The following is a 6,239-nucleotide window of genomic DNA, read 5'->3' on the forward strand; positions in this document are numbered from 1 at the left end:
GTTTTCTGAGATTTACCCCTTAATTTTCATCTTACCCAGCCCCCCCCCTTTTTTTTTTTACAACATCACTCATTCTCATGCATGTTGATGTATGATCATGTCTCCTTTGTCCAGCCGCCTTTTTTTTTTTTTTTTTTTATACCCTTTTCATGCTCAGAATGAGAAGTATATTATTCACTTCTGATTCCACCAAATCAAGATCTGTCCCTGTCAATCCTGTCTTGCTAAATCCACCCACTTGTTCTTTTATCTACTTATACGTCGTAATACCTTTAGTGACGAGTAATGTAATCACTTCTATGTTTTCTCTTGGTATTGTTTTTTGTTGTAAATGAAGATGATCATTTGTTCCTCCCCCCCCCCCCCTCCCACCATCTTATGATTCCTGATTTTTTTTTTTTTTTTTTTGTCCCTCAAAGGAATTTGGTAGACAAGGCAAAGGAACGGCCGCAGAGGCAGAGTTCTCTTAAATGTAATTCGTTAAACGAAGGGGACGAAGAAAGATGAACAACAGAATTGTAAGAAACATTTCCGATTATCTTTTTTTTCTCTTTAGCTCCTCTTACCTCCTCCTAATGAACACCTTAATATTCTTTGGAAGCTTGAATTTGAAGTCAGTGGCTCCTGTGGTGGACTTGTTCCATATTAATAGGGTTCATCTACTGAATAATAATAATAATAATAATAATAATAATAATAATAATAATAATAATAATTTCTTCAAAGAATTAGCCCTGTGAATCACTACAGCTTTATAAGGAGATATATTCAGTTCTTCTTGCATTTTAATAGATTTTTATCTATTTATCCTTTTATTGTTTTATTTTTATTTTTTAACAAGTGGTATCACTTCTTTCTCTATTTCCCTTTACTTCCTCTTACTTCTTCCTAATGAACGCCTTAATATTCTTTGGAAGCTTGAATTTGAAGTCAGAGGCTCCTGTGGTGGCCTCGTTCCATATGAATAGGTTTCATGTACTGAATAATAATAATAATAATAATAATAATAATAATAATAGTGTACGGTGGCTCCTGTGGTGGGGTTGTTCCATATGAATAGGGTTCATCTACTGAATAATAATAATAATAATAATAATAATAATAATAATAATAATAATAATAGTGTACGGTAAATACATCTGTCATTCGAGTGGTTAAGAGACTCAAACATTCGACGAATACTAAGGAATAAAAGCGTGGAGTTCTCTGTACCAAGAGAGAGAGATTAATAGGAAGACTTGAATTTACTGGGTGAGTGACGTGTCATCACTATTCCTCGTTTAGTTTTCTGAAAAGAAAACTGTCGTGCCGGCTTTGTCTGTCCGTCGGCACGTTTTTCTGTCCGCCGTCAGATCTTCAAAACTACTGAGGCTAGAGGGCTGCAAATTGGTATGTTGATCATCCACCCTCCAATCATCAAACATACCAAATTGCAGCCTTCTAACCTCAGTAGTTTTTATTTTATAAAACGTTAAATTTAACCATGTTCGTGCCTCTGGCAACGATATAGGATAAGCCACCACCGACCCGTAGTTAAAGTTTCATGGGCTGCGGCTCATACCGAGACCACCGAAAGATAGCTCTATTTACGGTGGCCTTGATTATACGCTGTAGCGGCTGTACGGAAAACTCGATCGCGCCGAAGAAATTTCGGCGCATTTTCGACTAGTTATTATTCATGGTTTTTAAAACCTTACTGTCATTTTCGCACTTGGTATGTTTTGTGAATGTTACACGCATTAAGCCCTTCATTTGCTTGTTCATGATGGATCTAATTACTATTTGAGCATTACGTACGTTTCATAATATTGGTCCTCACTGTATCAGTCAGGTTTCATGCACAATGCAATCACTGTTTTTCTGTGCATGCTGCCGATATTTCCTTAAACGTCAAACTTTTGAATGAAGCACAATTTTGGAAACTATCATGACCCTCAGTTGAGGGTCATAATATTATGATTTGATGTATGACAGTCCTGGGTCACATTTTGCTTCTATTCCCCGGAGAGCTGAAAGAGCAATTACGAGTTCCAAGTCTCTCTCTCTCTCTCTCTCTCTCTCTCTCTCTCTCTCTCTCTCTCTCCTCTCTCTCTCCCCCCAGCCCAAGTGCGCTCCCAAGAAACATAACTGGCCCCTTTGAAGGCATTAAGTGAGGATTATTTCTCCACCGTCTCTTCTTGACAGAGTGCGTTATCTATCTGTCTTATAACACGATTTGTAAAACGAATCTCTTTTTCTTATTTATTTATTTATTTATTTATTTATTTATTTATGGGATGTGAATATGTTTGTATATGTATTAGAATGTTATAGTTTACACATATAATATATATATATATATATATATATATATATATATATATATATATATATATATATATATGTGTCAATGTGTGTAATAATAATGTGTATGTATGTATGTATGTGTGTATATATGTATATATTTATATGTGTGTTTGTGTGTATATATGTGTATGTATTCATATATATGTATATATATATATTTATACACAATTATATGTATATATATTCACATATGTATTAAAACATAGTATGTGTGTATGAATATAAAACTGCTTGGCCATATGCTGGCAAGATCATTTTAAATAAAATAATTTTATGCTCTGCTCGTAATTCTGCCTCGTGCATTTGTTGCACGGGCGCTTATGACTCTTAACTGAATAAATCACTGAGATGGTGAAAAAAAAAAATTTATTTTGAAGTCTGAGTGTACAGCAAAACATTGCTATAAAACGGGAAGGGATTGTTTTGTTACTGTTTATTCTCGGTCACTGTCTCAGCACGGTTCACGTAGAGGGGAACGTCTGCCTTGAAAATACAGGTTGCTGATGAAGTCAGTACGTGATCAATTATAATACTTTTAATGAAAGCGCCGTTGGCAAAAAAACAAATTGGAGGACCGCCGAAAGGCCCACTGCGTCTAAAGGAAACGTCCCCCTCGGTGCTGTGGTAAGAGGCAGTACTCGCCATTGTTAGGTTTAGGTAACTGCAGTTGTTTGTTTGTTTTGCCTTGCTGTGACGCAATACCCATGACGCAACAGTTATGACGCAGCACTTTGAGAAGTGTCCGAAAAACGTGCATTTGATTTGGTTCTCGATTCTGACTTGGAGCTGGACGGATGTGTTTCAGGAAGTCAGTGATTTATCAATGTCCGAAAAGTAAATTTCTCTCTCTCTGGGGTGCTCTCCAGGCCATAAATGCTTCCTCTCACCAGTGATAGAGTGGAGTCTTTTTACGTCATAACCCCAAAAACAATCGGCTAGAGCAACAGGAAGAAGCTCATTGCATAGCTTTCTCAATTGATTTACGAAGGGAACAGCCATCATTAAAACCACCGGGAAACCTCCCTTCGCGGTCTCGAGACCTCTCGAGGATTGGTGAGGCGGTGCCTAGTGATTGGGGGTGTACTCGCTTACCCCCCCCCCCCCCTCCTACCCTTATGGTTTTGAGGGGAGGAGATCCATAAGTTTTCGTTTGAGGGATATGGATGGCCCTGTTTACACTCTAAATTCACGTCGTGGAAGGATTTGGAACACTTGGAAGGGAGGAAAGAAACAGCTGTACCACTTTTGTTTTGGGTAGTTGTGTTTCGTAATCCATTCCTGCGCTTATCATCACACTGGATCTTAGTTTTTATCTCTCTCTCTCTCTCTCTCTCTCTCTCTCTCTCTCTCTCTCTCTCTCTGTGTAGAGTTAGGGGTTGCAAAATATCTTGAAACCATATTGCGTTCGGACCTAAAGCTAATTTTATTTCTTTTCTAAAAACATTGTTGTTTTTACCTAGATACACGTTTATCCATTATTGAAAGTAAATAAATATGTGCGGCATTTAACTTGTTAACCTTATATATATATAAATACAGTGTATATATGTGTGTGTGTGTGCATATATATATATATATATATATATATATATATATATATATTTTGTAAACTATATATACAGGTATATATATATATATATATATATATATATATATATATATATATATATATATATATATATACTGCGTTCTCCTTTTCTTTCCTCTTCTTTTCGACGAAGGATAGCCATCTGACCCCGTGGGATCTTGCTTAACACGCAAGACCCTTTTTACGTGTTGTTTTGAAGTTTTCTCTCCCCTCAGTTTGATCATGTCCGTTCTGTCGTGGAATTTCTCCTAATGTTTTTTTGACTCAGGAAAGACACTAAACAGGATGCATATGCCGCTAGTTCCAACATCCTACTATAAGCCACACAAGTCACACACACATACAGTCTTACTTAGTTCTCACACTTGACTACATCTAAAAGAAGTTCCCACACTCGTCCATTCTCATTAAGTCGAAAGGAATTTGGCTGTGTGTCTTTGATGTGGACCCACAGGCAGCTTTAGCGAAGTATCTTATTGTGAAGAAACCCTCGGTGGTGTAAGTGTAAAAATATATATCAGAAATGTATATTTACACTTACACCCCTTTGGATTTCTTCGGCCATTTTACTGACTCGTGCTCTTGTGAGATTTTTATGAAATATGTTTTGTTTATTTTCTGTTTTGCACGGTTCTGGGGCGTCCTATTTTCTTCGAGAATGGGGGCAGTATTCCACCTTTAGCTGCTATTCTGCCCTAAAATGGAAGGCTGCAGTATCTGCAAAAATACAAAGCTGAGAAGAATTGGTAGATACTCCCTCGGCTTACAACTGATTTTGCAGATGCTGTAAATTTGATCCCCCTAAATAAAGCATTGAAGAATCATTCTGAAACTGCAGTAACTTGTGTATTAGTGTTTCAAGAGCCCAATAGGTGGCATATATCAGTTTCCCAAATTTTGCAGATACTGCAGTTTTCCATTTTAGGGCAGAGTGGTCTTTCTGTTACCTTCTCATTCCTCGTTATTTCCGAGACTTTTAATGTCCTCGGACTTCATATTCATGTCCATGGACTTCAGATTCTTCAAAGGACTGGCAATCTCAGTCTGACTTATTTAACGTAACACAGATTATCATCTGCACTCGTTCGGCTCGTAGAGACTAAAGATTTCCGCATTTATGTTGTTTATTTGTTGAGTGTGTGATTCGAATCAATTTTCTGTTGTAAATTTAATTCACTTTTGTTTTGCAGAACAGAAAATTTGTAAATTTAATTCACTTTTGTTTGCAAAATAGAAAATTTGTGATTTTTAACTTTTATTTGGAGAGCAGGAAATTTGTAATTTTTAACTTTTATTTGCAAAATAGAAAATTTGTGATTTTTAACTTTTATTTGCAAAGCAGGAAATTTGTAATTTTTAACTTTTATTTGCAAAATAGAAAATTTGTAATTTTTAACTTTTATTTGCAAAATAGAAAATTTGTAATTTTTAACTTATTTGCAAAATAGAAAATTTGTAATTTTGAACTTTTATTTCCAAAATAGAAAATTTGGAGTTTTTAACTTTTATTTGCATAATAGAAAATTTGTAATTTTTAACTTTTATTTGCAAAACTGAAAATTTTTAATTTTAATTCACTTTTATTTGCAAAATAGAAAATTTGTAATTTTTAACTTTTATTTGCAAAACAGAAAATTTGTAAATTAAATCACTTTTATTTGCAAAATAGGAGATTTGTAGTTTTAATTAACTTTTATTTACAAAACAGAAAATGTGTAAATTTAATTCTCTTTTATTTGCAAAACAGAAAATTTGTAAATTTAATTAACTTTTATTTGCAAAATAGAAAATTTGCAAATTTAATTCACTTTTATTTGCAAAACAAAATTTGTAATTTTAATTAACTTTTATTTACAAAACAGAAAATATGTAAATTTAATTCACTTTTATATGCAAAGCAGAAATTTTTTATATTTAATTCACTTTGATTTGCAAAACAAAATTTGTAAATTTAAATCACTTTTATTTTCAAAACAAAAGTTGTAAGTTTAATTAACTTTTATTCGCAGCACAGAAAACTTGCAAATTTAATTAACTTTTATTTGCAAAACACAAAACTTGTATATTTAATTAACTTTTATGTGCAAAACAGTCTTTTGTAATTTTAATTCACTTTTATTTGCAAAACAGAAAATTTGTAATTTTGATTAACTTTTATTTGCAAAACAAAATGTTTAAGTTTCACTTTTATGGATTTAAAAGGCTATATCCCGTAGGGGTTGGTAGTGCCGTCAGTGCCTCTCACGTGGTACACTGTAGGCATTACTTAAGGGTCTTCGCAGCGTCCCTTCGGCCCCTAGCTGCA

This window comes from Macrobrachium rosenbergii, chromosome 8, assembly GCF_040412425.1.
Source record: "Macrobrachium rosenbergii isolate ZJJX-2024 chromosome 8, ASM4041242v1, whole genome shotgun sequence".
Lineage (NCBI taxonomy): Eukaryota > Metazoa > Arthropoda > Malacostraca > Decapoda > Palaemonidae > Macrobrachium > Macrobrachium rosenbergii.